Genomic DNA, 18,901 nt, shown 5'->3' on the forward strand with positions numbered 1-18,901 from the left:
TTGGAAGTTTTTTCGACATTCTATATTACGATGTGTCTCGACATGCTATTTTATGTAGTTTTCAGCTGTTTTTTGGATATGTCATATTTTGACATTTTTTTGACATGCTATATTGGATGCATAATTAACGATTTATTCATAACCGAAATAGATATGGGGTAGATACAATATTAACCATATTTTTGTTCACGATACAGTGCTGTTGTGTCAGATAAACTTTTTGTTGAATTTCAGAGATTTTGAATTTCAGTGTCTTATTTGAAGGTTTTTTTTTTGTTAACAGAGTACCCATGGTGGGATGCAATAATTGGAGACTGTAAACAGACTGATAAACGATATGATAAGATCTGAATGAATGAATAGGAATCCAATCTAACAGGATGTTGGTGCTTCTGTGACTTCCTGTAAAGACTAAAGGCTGCTGGGAAAGTCAGAAATCTGTCACCACCTCCTGCTCCTGCTCTGCTCTGCTCTCGTGCGCTGTCCAAGCGAGACACACTTCAGCTCGAACGAGCTTACTGTTTCAAATAAGCAACGACACAATCAAAAAAAGTTTGCTCCCGTGTGAGTTATGGATAGCGTTACTGTGCTTGCACATAACCCTTAGAAAGGTTGCATCTGCCTTAACTATTGACTCATTTAATGTTCAACGCGCTGTGTATGCTAATGACCAAAATAAAACATACCTGCGACGTTGCGTGACGGAGATGCTTAACACGCTGATGTCCACGTGCGTCCGTCAGAGCTTTGACTAGAGGGATTTTACATTCACCGGACTTTATACTGTTTTTGACAATAAACCATAATGTGACCGCATGCAGCTCAACATTTTTGGAAAACTCTGAGGAGCGCTGTGGCACCAAAAGGACGAGTGGACTGTTATATTCACGTTATGCTTTAAAATGAACGAGCAGAGAAGTTTGACGAAGAGCAGACTATGTGGGGGACTTCTCGTGGACACAGCTCAGAGTGATTCATACAGGTGAGTGCAACAACTCGAGATGATATTATCAACAACGAGTACAGGCTATATTATATACAGTCCCTTATTTTGCTTCTCTTTAATGTATTTTTTTCTCGCTGCAGAAAAGATGGAGGACTTCGCGTGGACACAGCTCACAGAGTGAGTCATACAGGTGAGTGCAACAATTCAAACGATATTAACAACAACGACAGGCAACGTTGTGTAGCCTACAGTCTCTCCATTTGCTCCTCTTTGCTGTAATGTGTTTGTGTTTGTGCAGAGCAGTGTAAAGTTTTAACAGCTCCCTGTTGTCTGTCTTGGTGATGATTATATTCGGCTGTTGATGCTACAAAATGTGTGGGTTGGTTTATTTAGCTTTTCTCGTCGCTTAGTGTTAGGCTACTCTTTGCACTCACCACTGGTGTCCATTGGGGTTTTTTTTTTTTTTGGTGGTATTTTATTGTCTGAGTTTTGTCTTTTTTCTGATTTATTTCCTGTTGGACATAATGGGGTCATGTTGTTTTTGTTGTTCTACTAGTGTGTACATCCACATTTAATGGGACTAAGATGCCCAGATGCCCCTAGAATTGTTTTGGGAGCGGGGACACAATCTCTGTACCTCTGTCCACTGAGCCGCCCCAGCCCCATCTTGTCCATCTTTATATACAGTTTGTGTCAGACGATCACAACGGGATTGCCCTATTACACTGTACTGTAGATGTATTTGTTCTGTCTTTATTGTCAGTGTAGCACAACATGGCACTGTTAATTAAGGAATGTATGAATTGAAGTCTGTTATGTTGTTGGGATATGTGCGATGCTTTTGTAATGACAGTAGAGTGATTTTATTTTGGCATTTCCTTGCCTCTGTACCCTAAAACTGACATGAGACTTAGTCTTAGCTAACATGGCCAGCGTTAGTCTAGCCACCATAGCCAGTCTGACTAATTGATAACAGACAAAATAATAATAATTGTGTAATTTTTGGCACTTTTAATGTCAACACTATCACACTGTACATCATGTAATCAGCCAAGTGGCAGCACATTAACCAGGCATAAATTTGGCATATTTTTAATTATTCACAGTAAATTATTGTAATGAGTAACTGTCATGTGGCATAAGCCATTTGGTACTAGCAGGCATAATTTAGGAATGATAGATGTCGAGATATTTTCTCACTATGATATATTGGAAATGGCGGTATGTATTGATTACACCTAATATAATTTCAGTGTAAATAACAACATCATCTGGAGTCTGCAAGTAATGTTACATTAGCCTGGGAGTAAGTTAATATACTGATATAGTGACCTCCAACTGCTGATACAATAGCAGATGCCACTGCTGCAGGACTGAACAGTCCTGACCAAGTTCCTCTATAAAATAATGAAGACTATGAAAAATGTTGAAAGCTTTGGGATTTAGTAGTTGTAACATGAATGAAATTACTGATTGTAAGTTACCCCTCAAGGCTGATGAAACATTATTTGCAGACTCCAGCCAATTTACAGTAAAACTATATTAAGTGTAATCAATGCACATTGTCATTTCAGAAAGATAGATTGTAGTGGGAAAATATCCCGACTTGTATTATTCCCAAATTATGCTGGGGCCAGACGGTATATGCCACATGCAATGATTGCAACCTGGTGCTTGTTCAAAGTATGGTGAATGCTAAATAATTATGCCTTACTTATGCCTGGTTAATGTTCTGTGACTGGGCGGTTTATCATTAAACATGCCAAAAGTAACACAATTATTATTATTATTATTTGGCTATAACTTTCTGTTCTCTTTAAGGCAGACTGGCTACAGTAGCTAGGCTAACAATAGCCATGTTAGCCAAGGCTGGCTAGCCAAGGCTGGCTAACAAGTGTCAGGGTAAATCATAGGGCTGTGCATCTACATTAATCTCTAGATTTGATTTGATTATAATTACGATTATCATTTCAAGGATTGGATCCAAGTCCATGATGCATCATGATATATTGCATCCTCAATTTTCTATATTAATGCACATGGCTACTTTTTCTATCAATAAATACAAGTAGTCAGATAAATATGAACTCCCCTTTTTACAATTTAAAAATTTATTTACAAATCAAATCGAAATGTTCCAATTCCAAAAACAAACCTAATGCTTCTGCAGTCTAGCTCTAAGAAAGGAAACTGAATGTGGCAACCCTCACAAACATTATTTATTTTATGAAATCCCATTTTAACCAGGATGGTCCCATTGAGATTAAAGATATATTTCCCAAGGGAGCAGTGAGAACACAAAGTTGCAGACAGAGACGCAAGGGGAGACAAAATACAATTCTAAATCACTGAAATTTGCATTAAATACAACTATCTATTAGCCAAAAGAGAGCTTTCCAGAATTCATAACTTGAGTCTAAACACAGCAGACAACAGGAGTATTTACAACAGTTAATACTAAAATGGCATCAAACTTTAAAGTAGTTTGAATAGTGCAATGTACTTCTTCATAAAATAAAATAATTTGAATATTAACATAAATGTTTGTTAAATTAATGGTTGGTGCTGGGAAGTACTTTTGAACTGTAAAACTTTATTGTCCAGTCACAGCTTGAAAATCAACAAGCAATGTTACATGTCTATGATTGATTATGGGCTGTCACTGCATCAATGCAGATTCATCCACATCAGCATCACGATTAATCTTAGAAACAATTAAATTCAACACTCCTTGTACATTGGCAAGGAAATGCTGATATAAAATCACTTTAAGCATCGAAGCATATCCTAATAACACAACGGGCTTAACTTAAATTTATACATCCCTTTAGTTCTGTTGCTACGTTGTGCTACACTATCAATAAGTCAGGAAAAATATACATTTACAGTAGAGTATCATGGGGGTAGTCCTGTTGTGACCGTCTGACAGGGAGAACTTCCCATTTAGAAACTTTGTGTGCCAGTGGAGCATGGGGGCATACTGTTGAACAACTTATGCTGCGAGGGGATCGCCTCATGCTGCTGAATCAAAAGTGGCGCACCACTGAATGGCAGCATACCACTCAGTGATCAACTTATGTCACTGAATCAAAAGTGGCATAGATGCTAAAAAAACAACTCCCAAACCTGGAGCTGAAACCAGACTAGTTGGGTATAAACCAGGTGTCCTGACCACAAGGCCATCTGGGACAACAGGATACTGAGATCTGGTTTGACTAGCAGTTTGACAAAGAAACTGGTTCAACACTCATAAGTTACAAGTACAACGAAACTCAGCACCACCTAGAGCCTCTAGAACAGACTTGAAGAACACAACAGCTTTAAGTGTGCAGGAAATGTTTCTCTGCAGAATGATGAAGGGAAACTTTTACATCTAAGGTCTCATCTTCTTTCTCACTCTCCTTTGTAGAGTTCATTGATGCCCGAGACAGTCCAGCAGTTAAGGACACCGACCGCCAACGTAGAGAGTAAGCTTCAATGCAGGCTCAAACCCTGCCTGAGGTGTGTCACACGGGACTGCTTGTGATGAGTGAATGTGGGAGTCAAATTTCAAGCGTTGTGTCGGTTTCACGTTGATTTTACCATTTTCAACATGCAAATTTCAACTTGCGGATTTCCCAATTTCAACTTGCGAATTTCCCAATTTCAACGTGCGAATTTCCAATTTCAATGTTCGAATTTCCCAATTTCAACTTGCGAATTTCCCAATTTCAACGTGCGAATTTCCCAATTTCAACGTGCGAATTTCACAATTTCAACGTGAATTTTCCCAATTTCATCATGATTTCCCAATTTCAACGTGTGAATTTTTCAATTTCAACATGTGAATTTCCCAATTTCAACATGTGAATTTCCCAATTTCAACATGTGAATTTTCCCAATTTCATCATGATTTCCCAATTTCAACGTGTGAATTTTTCAATTTCAACATGTGAATTTCCCAATTTCAACATGTGAATTTCCCAATTTCAACATGTGAATTTTCCCAATTTCATCATGATTTCCCAATTTCATCATGATTTCCCAATTTCAACTTGCAAATTTCCCAATTTCAACTTGCAAATTTCCCAATTTCAACTTGCAAATTTCCCAACTTCAACATGCGAATTTCCCAGTTTCCACTGTGGACCACAGAGGAAGGAATAGAGAGAATGTGAGTATATGTAAGCCCAGGGGGTTGAGCCGGCTTAACTAGCTAGCTCGATGGGTAAGTGTGTTCATTTTAAAGAAAAACTTGTAAAATGGTCCAGATAACATTAGAGGCAATGTTAATATGTGCCTTTAAGGACCTAAAGTTTTGATTCAGATGAATATTTGAGTGAATCAAGGGCTTGCTGTATATAATAGACATCTGATTAGCTCATATCTACAGTTTTGTCCTCATAGAGCCTCGTTGGATTAGTAGATTGTGCTGCTCGCCTTACCATGTAGAAGTAAAACTAGATCTCAGTGTCCTTTTGTCCCACATGGCCTGGTGGTCAGGACTCCTGGTTTATACCCAGCAGAGTGTAAACCAAGAGTCCTGACCACCAGGCCATCTGGGACAAAAGGACAACAGGGAATGTAGGACACTGTAATGTTAGTAGTTAAAGTAGGTATTGGTGCCCACAGCATGCTCGTATTTCATGCCACCCCTGCACAGGTCATTCCCCCACTTGGGCCACCCCAGTAAGAAAAAAAAATCTGGATGTGCCATTGGGAGGAAGGAGGGAGGAGAAAATAAAGACCACCACAGAGAAAGGAACAAAATCAAAGAAGAAACAAGGAGCAGGAGGGCAACAACAACAAAGAGGAGGGTAGAAGAGGTGGAGGATGAAAAGAAATAAACCAAAACGGAGGAAGGAACAATAGCAAAGAGGAGGGAGGAGGATTGGAAGGAGGAAAAGATGAAAACCACTGTGTAGGAAGGAAGGACAATGAAGGGAGGAGATGGGGAAAAGGATGAGACAACCTCCACAGGAGAAATGAAGGACAAGAGGGAGATAGAGGAGTAGAACAAGAGCACATCAGAGGAGGTATTGACACCAAAGAGGTGGGAGAAAGAGGGAGGAGGACAAGAAGAAGACCATCACAGAGGAAGAACCAACAACAAAGAGGAGGAAGGAGATGGCCACCAGATAGGATGGAACAACAAACAAGGGAAAAAAAGACCACCACAGAGGAAGAAATGACAAATAGGATGGAGAAGGAGAAGACTACCACAAAGGAGGAATGAGGATGGAGGAGGGTAAAGAGAAGTAGAAGATGACCACTGCAGAGGAATGGATGACAACTAAGAGGAGGGAGGAGGAGGAGAAGATCAACACAAAGGAAAGAATGAAGACAAAGGAGAGGTAGGAGGAGGAGGACAAGAAGACCACCACTGAGGAAGGAATGTAAAAAGAGGAGAAGGAGGAGACGAAGGCATCATTGAGAAGGGAGCGTCAACAAAAAGGTATGAGGAGAGGAAGACCACAATGGAGGAATGGACAATAACAAAGAGGAGGGAGGAGGAGGAGAAAAACAAATGTCACCACAGTGGAAGGAATGACAAATAGGATGAAAGATGAAAAGGTGAAAAAGACCCCCAGAAAGGAACCAACAGCAACAAAAAGAAGGTTAGAGGAAGAGAAGAAAAGATCACCACAGACATGGAATGTAAAACCGAGAGTAGGGAGGATGAGGAGAAGATGACTACTACAAAAAAAAGGATCAACATCAAAGAGGAGGATGAAGGATAAGAATAACAGAGAAAGGAAGGACAACAAAAGGGAGGAAGGAGTAAGAGATGTGAAGAAGACAAACACAGGAAGGGATGACAAAAAAGAGGAGGAAAAGAAGATCACAACACAGGAAGGAGCGACAACAAAGGGGAAAGGGGGTAAAGAAGACCACCACAAAGGCAAGAATGAGAACAACCGGGAGGAGGAAGGAGAATAAAATGAAGACCACCACACAGGAAGTAATGGCAGCAAACGGGAGGAAGGAGGAGGAGAACAAGAAGACCACCACAGAAGAAAGAATGATGACAAAGGGGTGGGAGAAGAACGACAAGACCATCACAGTAGAGGGTACCGACGAAAAATGAGGAAGGAGGATGGGAATCAGACCACTTTGTGGAAGAAATGGAAAATAAAGAGGAGGGAGGAGACAAAGGCCATAACAGAGAAAACAAAAGATGACAAAAGTAAGGGAGGAGGAGGAGAAGAAGACCATAATGGAGGAATGGAGGACAACAAAGAGGGGGGAGGAGGTATTGGAGATAAAAATGACCACAATGTAGTAAGAAACAACAACAGAGACTAGGGAGAAGGAGAACAAAAAACACAACAACAGAGGAAGGAAGGACAATAAAGAGTATGGAGGTGAAGGAGCAGTAGAAGACCCCCACAAAGGAATGGACAACAACAAAGAGGAGGGAAGAGGAGGTGCAGGAGGAGGAAACGAAGGAAACTACCACAGAGAATGGCACAACAACAAAGAGGAGAATATGATGACCACCATATAGAAGGGAACAACAATAAAGAGGAGGGAGGAGGAGCAGGAGGTGAAGATGAATGCCACTGTGTAGAAAGGAATGAGAAAGAGGAAGGAGGAGGAGGAGAAGAACAGAAGGACGAGGAGGGGAAGAAAATGACCCCCACAGAGGAATGGATGACAACAAAGAGAAGAAAGGGGGAGAAAATGAAGACCTCCACAAGGGAAGGAATGACAAAAAAGAGAGAAGAAGAGAATAGAAGGATCACCACAGCAGAAGAAGTGGCTGAGGATAAAGAAGGATGAGCAGAAGGAGAAGACCACTACAAGGAAAGAATGGCAACAAAGGAGAGGAAGGAGGAGGAGGAGGACAAGTAGAGGACCACCACAGAGAAATGGACGACAACAAAGAGGGAGAGAGGAGGAGGAGAAAATGAAGACCCCCACAGAGGAAAGAATGAGAATGAAGATAAGAGAGGAGGAGGAGGAGGAGGTGTAGAAGAAATAAAGCAAAATGGAGGAAGGAACAACAACAACAACAAAGAGGAGGGAGGAGGATTGGAAGGAGAAGATTAAAACCACCACATAGGAAGGAAGGACAATAAAGAGAGGAAGGAGTCAACCACCACAAAAAAATGAACGACAACCAAGATGGAGGAGGAGTAGAAGAGGACCACATCAGAGGTAGTATTGTATTGACACCAAAGGAGGAGGGAGAAAGAGGGAGGAGGATGAAAGGAAGACCATCACAGAGGAAGAACCAACAAAAAAAAGGAACGGGGAGGAGAAGATGAAGGCCACAACATAGGATGAAATGACAACAAGGTGGGAAGATGGGGAAAAGAAGACAACCACAGAGGAAGGAGCGACAAAGAGGATGTAGGTGGAGGAGGTGACTATCACACAGGAAGGAATGACATCAAAGAGGATGAAATACCACGACAAAAGAAGAAACAAGAAAGAGGAAGGCAGAAGAGCAGAAGGAGATGATGACCACCGAATAGGAAGGAAAGAAAAGACGAGGAAGATGGGAGAGCAGTAGAAGACCACCACAGAGGATGAACAACAAAGAGGAGGAGGAGAAGACTATCACAAAGGAAGGAATATCAGAGAACATGAGAAGACTACAAGGAAAGAAGAAACAACAACAAAGAGGAGGGAAGAAGAGCAGAAGGAGATGATGGCCACCAAATAGAAAGGAATGAAGGGACAATAAGAAGGGAAATGGGGTAGGAGTAGAAGAAGACCACCACAGAGGAAGGGACGACAACAAGGAGAGGAAGATGACCCCCCACAGAGGAATGAATGATAACAAAGGGGATGGAGGAGGAGGAGAAGAAGACCAACACATCAGAAGGAACAACATCAAAAGAGAAGGGAGGAGGAGTTGGAGGCAGATGAGATTAAGATCACAGAAGAAGGCATAACAACAAACAGGATGAAGGAGGAGGAGAAGACTGCAACAGAGGAATCGACAACAACCAGGAGGAGGAGGAGAAGAAATAAACCAAAATCAAGGAAGGAACAACAACGAAGAGGAGGATGGAGGATTAGAAGAAGACCACATCCGAGGAAGTGTTGACACCAAAGAGGAGAGATAAAGAGGGAGGAGGAATGAGAGGAAGACCATCACAGAGGAAGAACCAACAACAAAGAGCGAAGGAGGAGATGAAGGCTACACATGGTATAGATCAAACACAAGGAGGAGGGAAGATGAGGAAAAGACCGCCAAGGAGGAAGGAACGACAAAGGGGAGGAAGGAGGATGAGAAAGAGGACCACCACAAAGAAATGAAAGAAAGGAAAGATAGGATAGAATAAAGAGGAGGGAGCAGAGAAAAGAGATGAAGACCACAGAGTAGGAATGGACAACAATAAAGAAGGAGGTAAGAGTTGGATCAAGAGAAGAGGAGGAAGACCACCACATAGGAAAGAGTGACAACAAAGGGGAGGAAGAAGGAGAAGAAGAACATGACCTCCACAGAGGAAGAATCTCCAACAAAGAGGAGGCAGGAGGAGGAGGATCAGAAGAAGAGGACCAACAAAGAAGGAACGACAGCAAATAGAAGAGAGTCGGAGGAGATGAAGACCACTACAGAGACAGGAATGACCACAAAAGGGAGGAAGAAGAATGAGGAAGAGGAGAAAATGAAGACCACCACAAAGGAAGGAACGACATCTAAGGGGAGAAAGGAGAAGGAGGAGGCTGATGAGAAGATCAATACAGAGGAAAGAATGACAAACAGGATGAAGGAGGAGGACGAGAGGACTGCAACAGAGGAAAACAAAGAGGAGGGTAGAGGAGGAAAAGAAATAAACCAAAATGGTGGAAGGGGGAGGGTTAGAAGGAGGAAAAGATAAAAACCACCACGTAGGAACAAATGACAATAAAGAGGAGAAGGGAGGAGGAGGAGGAGAAGGAAAAGACCACCATAAAACAAATGAACAACAACCAACCACAAATCAGAGGAAATAAAATGAGAGGGAGAATGAGGAGAGGAAGACCATCGCAGATGAAGAACCAACAGAAAGGAGGAGGAAGGAGGAGAAGATGAAGGACACCACATAGAATCATGCCACAACATCGAAGAGGGAACAGGAGGAAAAGAAAAAGACCACCTCAGAGGGAGGAACAACAAAGAGCAAGGAGAAGACTACCACAACGGAAGGAATGACTTTGAAGAGGAGGAGGAGAAGATGACCACCATAGAGGAAGAAACAACAACAAAAGGAGGGAGGAGGAAAGATGAAAACCAGCACATAGGAAGGATTTCCAAAAAAAGAAGTGAGCAGGAAGAGAAGGTGACCACCACAAAGGAAATAAACGACAACAAAGAGGAGAATGGAGGAGGAGGAGACAACCACCACGAAGGAAGTTAATGACAACAAAGAGGAGAATGGAGGAGAAGACGACTGCCACAAAAAAAAGACAACAAAGAGGAGGATGGAGGAGGAAAAACAGAAGATGACCACCACACCGCAGTGGAAGAACAGACAAAAAGAAGAGGGAGCAGGAGGAGAAGATGACCTCCACAGAGGAATGAATGACAACAAAGAGGAGGAGAAGACGATTACCACAGCAGACAGAACAACAACAAATGGGAGGAAGGAGGATGAGATGAAGACCACCATATTAGAAAGAACAACAAAAGGCAGGAGAGAGGAGGAGGAGGAGGAGAAGACCACCACATTAGAAAGAACAACAAAAGACAGGAGAGAGGAGGAGGAGGAGAAGACCACCACAAAAGATACGAACAACAACAGTGGAGAGTAGGAAGAACGAGGACAATAGGAAGATCACCACAGAAAATGAAATGGCAAAAAAAGGAGGAGGCGTAGACAGTGACCATCCTTGAGAAAGGAAAGACTAACAAGGAAGGAGGAGAGGAGCCACCATGGAGAAATGGACAGTAACAAAGAGGAGAGAAGAGGATTCAAAGCAGGAGGAGAAAAAGGCCTAATGGAGGAATGAGTGAAAAACGAAGAGGAGGAAGGAGCAGGAGAAAAGCAAACACCACCACAGAGGAAGAAGTGACAATAAAGACGAAGAGAGAAACAACAAAGAGGAGGATAGAGGAGGTATAGGAGGAGAAGAAAAGAACATTACATAGGAAGGAATGTAAAACTTAGAGTAAGGAGGAGGTGACCACCACAAAAGAAATGAAAAATGAAGTATATAAGAAAACAACAAGAAGGACAACAAAGAGGAGAGAAGAGGAGTTGGAGCAGGAGGAGAACAAGGATGGAGGAGGAGGAGGTAAAGAAGATCCCCAGAATAGAAGCAACAATAACAAAGAGGAGGGTTGAGGAGGTTTAAGAAGAGAAGAAAAGATCATCAGAGAAAGGAATATAAAACAGAGGGATGAGGAGGCGACCACTACAAAGAAATGAACAACAACAAGGTGGATGAAGGAAGGACAATAAGAAGACAGCAGAGGAAAGGACAACACAGAGGAGGAAGAAGGAGGAGGACAAGGACAAGAAGCAGATGACCACATAGGAAGGAATGCGGGGGGAAAAAGAGGCAAGACTTTTAGTTATGTTCAGGGTAAAAAGCAGAGTATTACCAGAAAATATACAAAAAATGTTTTTAGTTTAGAGGACAAGGATTATAGAGGGAAATTTCACTTTAAACATCAGTGCGTAAACTACTTTAAAGCAAATGTTTATTTCAGTATGTGGTGTCGGACTGTGGAATTCTTCAGAGCATGATTTAAGGGGGAATAACATCTTTAAGTTTAAAAAATGTATGAGAAAATAATTAGACATTATGAAGTTGCCAGGTAATGTTTGACTGTTTTTGTTTTTTTGCTGATTTATGGTGAGCTGCTGTGTATGGCTTTTGATTATCTCTCCCTCTCTCTCATTTTTTCTTTAAGTATTGTCTGTAACTGACAGACAAACCATTTTTCCCCTCCGAGAACCGCCACCTTAACGTGGTGGAGGGGTTTGCGTGTCCCTGTGATCCTGGGAGTTGTGTTGTCTAGGGCTAATGGCCCCTGGTAGGGTCTCCCAAGGCAAAGTGGTCCCAGGGGAGGGGCCAGACCAAGAGCGGTTCAGAAAAGGCCATGACTGAATGGTATTTTGGGGACACGAGTACCTCGCCTGGTATGGTCGGTATACACGCGATGGTGAGCGTCTGGTGGCTGGGCCTGCCCACGGGCTAAGCCTGAAAAGACTACATGGAGCCACCACCCTGTGGGCCCACCACCTGCAGGGACAGGAGTCAAGGTCAGGTGCATTTTGTGCTGTGTGAGAAGCTTGTTAATTTACTAAGCAGCAACTTTTATAAACCTTCTCACATGTTACACAGTAACAGTGCGGGTGGTAATTTATGTGGGCGTGATTAACGGTACATTGGAATAATGAGTTAACATATTTTAACTGGTAATGGTAAAGTTCTGTCCTGCAAAGTGATCATATCTGCCACTATAATAACGTCAATCAGGGTAATATTAGTGGCTAGCATTATAATAAGTTGGTTGTTTATTGTTTTCATTTTTACACCAGCTAAAAATGAAAACAAGCAGCAGGTTTATGAATTGCACACTAATGTTCACATTCTGCTTTAACAACACAGGGATTCCTGTGATTACAGCAGACCAGGAGACTCATTCAGTTGTGGGTGGAGAACAAGGATCAGTTCACAAAGACGAAAATATGCTGTCAAGCAGCTGTGGGAGTGAGTGACCAGACTGTTTTGATTTCCCCACCAATGAATAATTTCATATTTCTTCTAAGCATGACATAACTAATCACTTTTTTTCAGGACAATGATCAAAGTGGAGCGTTTCCTGGACCTTTTTGAAAGGTTTATTTATCATGCTGTTGTGGAACACACAACATGTAGCAGTGTTTGTTTACATGTTTACATGTACCAAAACATTAGTAAAAAGATATGTGAGAATATATATATCCATGGGCTCATTGGATTAATAATTGGGTAGGAAAGAAGAAACAAAGTTCTGCACAACCATCAGTTTTGTTTTTTAACTTCACCTCTTTTGGCTTCAAATAGTTAATTATATTAAGCTTTGTGAGAAACTTGAAAGGGTAAATGTCTCTTTATTTGAATTGCTGACACACTGATCTCGACACAGGCTGACCCTGTACCCAACGGCCTAAGAGCTCTACCTGTCATCTACGCCATCACCATGGGCATCAGTCTTTTCTCCGTCATGTTTACAGGGGCACCACGTGAGTACCACATCCACACACCACATCGTGTTTACGTTGATTCACAAAGCAGCTGTTGAAAGCCCTGGCACAAGATAAGGTCTAAATAAATGCCACTGCAGACACAGAGGAGAACTGATTGCAATCTTCTTAGGACAAAGTAGGTGATGGGAAAAAAATGAGGATGCATTTAAAACAAAACAAACAAGATTTTAGATTGTTTTTGTTTTAGTCATTGACATTTTTTCATCAGTCATAAATGCATCTACCCTGGCATATCTGTCATGAAGAACCATTCTCTTAAAATTATACCAGTGATAAAGCAGTCAGACACTAGGACTTGATTGCACAGGACCAAAGCCACCCAACACAACAAAATTCAACTCCAGTTCAATGCGTTAAACTCACTGTTTAACATTTTCCACTGACTCATAAACAAAAATGAATAAATAAAATGAAAATAAATAAATACATACTAAATACAGACAGAGTTTGGGGTCATACCCTCTTCCCCCTATATTTTCATGCATAGCATGCAATACAAAAACTTGAATCTTTTTCTAACAATAAATGCAGCTACCCCTGCTAATGTAGTACATTAAAATATCCAGTAGGTGGTAATGCTGCTGCAGCAGCCACCACCACAGTTAATCTCTATTAAATACTTCCTGTCAGGGACAGGAAAGGAGCTCTAAATAATCTTTTTTTTCCCTTTAAATTGTATTGATAATCAAAAACTGGCTTTTACATTCATGAATAGAAACATGAAGTAAAATTATAGACTAAACGTCATTTCATAAAATAAGCAACAACAAAAACACACAAGTAGCAAAAGATTTTTTTTTTTTAAAAAAGGAGAAAATAAAAATAGTCAGAGATCTAGTCAGGAATTAAGATATGAATTAAACTATTTATGTGCAAGGCTTGTTTAGTTCTAATATATTTCAGTGCTACTTTGAAATTCAGCAACTCATTCATAAAGACAAGAAATATTGGTCTGAGGAGCTCTACATAATCACTGCAGTACATCAACCATCTGCAGCAGGCTTCTTTTAAGTTTATTTTCGTATCCAAGGTAATTTATGTATACTAATACTCTCATAGGCCATATAAACTTTAGGCTGCTCGACACAAATTCATTTGTAAGCAGGGTTTAAGATAATTAAACACATGTACTGTCATCACTTTAACAAAGTTGTTTTTTGTGTACTTGCACTTTCTTGTAGTTGTGAAAATATGTAATTTTACTTTAAGTCGATCTACTTTTTCTCATGTAGGCCTATCGTTTGTTGCCACATTTAAATGTAGCATTTACGGCTACATCAGTCACGTGCCAGTGGGTGGGTGGGGTACAGGGTATCACGTGGGTCATGGCTATCCTAATAGTTCCAAACATGGATATTTCCAGTGCTGAGCCCCATTTAGAGGAGCGATGGAGTGACTGGTGCAGCTATGGAGTGGGTGATGGAGAAGTGGAAAGGAGCGATGGGAGAGGAACAATGGAGTGGCTGATGCAGTGATGGAAAGGAGCGATGGAGTGGCTGATGGAGCGATGGAGCTTCAGGGGTAATGATGATGCTGTAAGATTAAGATAGCATAGAATTTTGTCTGAAAAGATGTAGACAATCACTTTTGAAAATGATGTAGTTTAAATGATGTAGTACCTGTACTGTTAGTGCCAGTACAATCCGCAATCAAAATCAGATACAACAACTTACATTTTGTGTAGGAGCCATTGAGATGACTACTGAAGCGATGGGGTGGCTGGTGGAGCCATTGAGAGACTGGTGGAGCCATTGAGAGACTGGTGGAGCTTGCCATTCCTGTTAGCGGTGAAGTGATGACGAAGCTGGTAAGTGGGAAATAGGAGGGGTTACACGCACATCTGTTTCTTTCTCTTTGGTGAAGGTGCGCCACACCACAAAATTTTTTTTTATTGGCTCACAATGTTTTGACCAAGGTTGTTTTTTTTTTCATCATGGCATGAGGGAAGTCTGCTGTCCAAAAGACTAGCCTCTTTCTCCAGCAAATCCATGCCATTTGGAAGCTCAATGAGGGACGATTTGGTCCTGATTGGAAACAGCTCCTCAGTGTGCGGGACTAGGTCAGAGGCCTCTTGCTAGGGCTGACAAAGCACACCTGGCTTGAATTCCTTGAGCTTCAGTAAAAAACTGTGCTCTTCTTCAGGTTGCTCATCATTGTGCTTGATTGCATTTTCGCATTCATCACAGATGTTAGAATATCTGATGACGCTATTCACAACATAGCCTGTCAGATGGTACAGAGCACTGGTTTCACTTTTTGTGAGTTCAGGTGCAGCTTTGCGCTCCAAATCTCCTCCTTTCTGAGTCCAGGACTGGCAGATGTCTCCTTTGTCTCCAGAAAGTCTACCATAAGGCTGTTGTTATCCTCTTGTTAGCTTGATGATTTGATTGTCGCAAGAAACTGGCCAACAGATAATGATCGCAGAGCCCGGTTAAACTCCGCTGGAGTTGGCACTGGATTTCGCTGTCATACGCAGCTGAACAAGTTCACAAGATAGTCTTGGTTAATCTGCGGGTCAACACAAACTTGTGTCCCTGTTCTAGCGTATCCTCTTGGATAGTCAGAATTGTGGATGTTGCCATCACAATTCCTGTTTGCACAGGTTTCCAGCTTTCAGTTTGTCCAATCTTTAGGCCACCAAACAAGTGGATCATTTTCCTAAGGAACCCAGTGGTCTTTGGTATTCCTCCATGTTGTACCTGCTCAGGACCATTACTGGGTGGCGAGAGGACAGAAGATCGAACCAGTTATCCACCTGCTCCAGGAGCCTTGCTGTTGTACTGTAAGAGGAGCGTTCCTGCTCCGCCATGTATTTCGGGCTAGAACTGGTGACTTTGCTGAAGACATTCAATGCAGGGCCCACTTTCATTTTTTCAAAATGGCTGGGCTAAAGGTTTTTTTTTTTGATAAGTTTCGGGCAATTTTCAATGCCACCCCTTCTTGAAAATCCACCAGATCCTTCAGAGGACCTCGTTCTTCACCAGATGTGAGACATCTGGCATGGAATAGAGCCTCCTGTCAGGTCTGGCTGGATAGTGAACAGACGTCATGTTGTGGTCCACTCCAAAGGCCTTCCACATTGCCCGATTAGGGCTCCCCATGTTGGTGGTGACATTTACCACATGTAGCCCTATGGATGCTGCTCTACTGATGATCTCCAGTATGTTAAGCTTATAAACTGCACCATTAGTGGAATTGCCACTGTAATGGTATGCCACTACTTGTTTCCACCTTGTCGCACTTTCTGCCAGCATAAAAACACACACATGGGTTGCTTTCCCTGTGTGTCCTGGCAAAGTTAAGTCCCCAAACAGCTTCCCAGTTGCAAGGTGCAGCTCTATACTTGGTGTTACTGCAATCTCATGTCCATGTCTGCCAGGCCATCTACCTTCAGCTTTAGCATATCAAACACCTCCACTAATACTCTTGGTTCCATCTTTATATGCTCCAGACTTTTTGTAGGGTTTTGATGTCAGGGAGAAAAATCTCCATCTCCTGAAGCAGCCTGTAGCCTGATGAGCAGGTGGCAAAACAAAGTAATATGGCCTTTTTACAGTGTTGTTTCCCCATTGCATGCCCCTCTTACTCTTCATAGAAATAGCTTTTATCAGATCTTTTGAAAAAATGGCAGCCAATTTGTTTTCCATGACTACATTTTTTTTTCGCAGGGCCACATATTTTTTTCTGTTGTTTAAGGGCTCTCCCTGCTTGTCTTGGTTGATCTATTTGTCTTTCCAATTCCTCCCTCAGGTATTTCTCCCTGGCTCCTAGCTCAGTTGGCCCCTGCACACTGGCTCCTGGCTCACTTGGCCCCTGATGACTGGCTCCTGGTATTATCTTGTTAAACTCCTGAAATTTTTCACCTTCCTTGCAAACTCTTTCCTCACCATCCCTTTTCTCACAATCATCACTTTTTCCCCTCAATCTCTGAAATGATAACATGGCGTTGTTATAGGGAGAGCGTATAAGCTAGTCATTAGAATAAGAATTTTAAAATTATATGAATTGTGACTTCACAATATTCACACCAGTGTTCATTACTGTACAGTGTCTGTGCTCTGTGTTGAAGACTCTGTTGTGTTTCTTAGTGTAGGACTCTTCCTCCTTTTGGGCTCAGGGTGATGCACAAATAATTTTGGAATAGCATCATCCCTCAGTTTCAGTCTCCCTTTTTTACTTGTTGTAAAATGCTCTCCCTCAAAATGTGCCTGCAGAGTGGCTTATGGGTTAAATTTCCACACACATTTCAGATGTTAAAACTTTTAGCTATTGTAACTTACTGTACACAGTTTCCTGTTTGAATCTTTCATGATTGTCAGGTTGCTTCTGCTGACTTAGGCCAACCATTTTTTTCATCCTGGTAATATCAGTGGGGAAGCCAAACATTATGGGTCACTCTCTCTAAGCAATTGGTGCACCCAAATGTCACACAGCCAACAATGGTAAGATATCAGTCTATAAGTTAGATGAAACAACATGGCTATAATCACTGCACTGTTCATATATGAAAATGCCCACAAATGTAAGCTGAGTTATATATTAATATTGCATGACAGAGTTACTAGTGTGTTCAAGCGGGGATAGAGTGAAAGGGCAGGATGGAAAAGTTAACGTTAACATTTTTCGACATTGTATTATTGCGTTATCTGACGTTTTTCAAAATGGTATGTTATGATGTCTTTGGCCATTTTTTTTCCATTCTGTACTATGATGTGTCGGGACATGCCATACTATGTTGTTTTCAGCTGTCTTTTGGACATGTCATATTTTCATATTTAAATACATACTGTATTTTATCTGAGAGGAACTTTCATGTCCAAGAAACAGTTGGTGAGGGCTAACACGAAATATGATTGTATTACAGTCAAGGGGGTTAACTTATGGAACAGCTGTAGTGTGGAACTGAAAACAGGTAAAACATTTAATGAGTTGAAACATGGATTAGAAAATAATATATTGAGGGGACAGAGCTGGTAGGACAGAGAGGGAAACAGGCACAGTAAGAAATGATACAAGACGGGTTGGCTGCTTTTCTTAGTGTGGCTATTTTTCTTTTTTGATGTGTTTCTTTGTCTGTGATTTGTTTTTATACAGATAGATTTGTTCTTGTTTTTTGCATTAATTCCTGTTTGACTTGATCTAGGTGTGTATGGCTTACATGTATATGTGTATGGAGGTGTATATATGTGAAAATATGAATGTATGTGTGTATGTATGTATTTATGTATATGAATTTAAATGTTTATATTTGTGTATGGATACATGTGTACACAAAAATTGCAAAGAAATGGGGTAGGATTTGTATTTACTTCCTCCTCCTTCTTTCCGGACATTGAATACTGATGTTTGTTTATTGAATAGGTATGGTAGGAATCTGATGTTAAGATGTTACATTTTATATATCTGATTTTATTTGCCATTTTCGAAATAAAAATGAATCTGTCTATAGTATGGCGGTTTCCGTCAATTTTTTGGACATGCCACATTATGATGTTTTTGACCTTTTGTTCAACACTTAATACAATAATAATAGCCTTGCCTTTGGGGTCATTTTTTTCGACATACTATTTTGTGACGTTTTTGGCCATTTTTGCAACTTTCTATGCTCTGGCGTGTCTCGGCACGCTGCCTTAGGTGGTTTTCAACAGTTTTCAGCTGTTTTTGGGACGTGTCAATTTTGGACATTTTTGCCTTACTATAGCCTTGCCTTTTGGGTCATTTTTTTCGACATGCTATTTTGTGACGTTTTTGGCCATTTCTTGCAACTTTCTATGCTCTG

General features: G+C 41.2%; 2 long non-coding RNA genes across 2 annotated transcripts; both read left to right on the plus strand.

Moving 5' to 3' along the window:
* Positions 1 to 283: 283 nt before the first annotated feature.
* LOC121948813 (uncharacterized) lies at positions 284 to 4,485 on the plus strand. Its single transcript, XR_006106190.2, has 3 exons — positions 284 to 982; positions 1,087 to 1,136; positions 4,356 to 4,485. It is a non-coding gene; the product is annotated as an uncharacterized LOC121948813 (long non-coding RNA).
* Positions 4,486 to 11,787: 7,302 nt separating this feature from the next.
* LOC121948726 (uncharacterized) lies at positions 11,788 to 18,573 on the plus strand. Its single transcript, XR_006106178.2, has 6 exons — positions 11,788 to 12,132; positions 12,482 to 12,583; positions 13,002 to 13,098; positions 14,486 to 14,643; positions 14,807 to 14,929; positions 16,873 to 18,573. It is a non-coding gene; the product is annotated as an uncharacterized LOC121948726 (long non-coding RNA).
* The last annotated feature ends 328 nt before the right edge of the window (positions 18,574 to 18,901 follow it).

Source organism: Plectropomus leopardus, chromosome 10 (assembly GCF_026936395.1).
Source record: "Plectropomus leopardus strain MGB_pleo_1.0 chromosome 10, ASM2693639v1, whole genome shotgun sequence".
Classification (NCBI taxonomy): Eukaryota; Metazoa; Chordata; class Actinopteri; order Perciformes; family Serranidae; genus Plectropomus; species Plectropomus leopardus.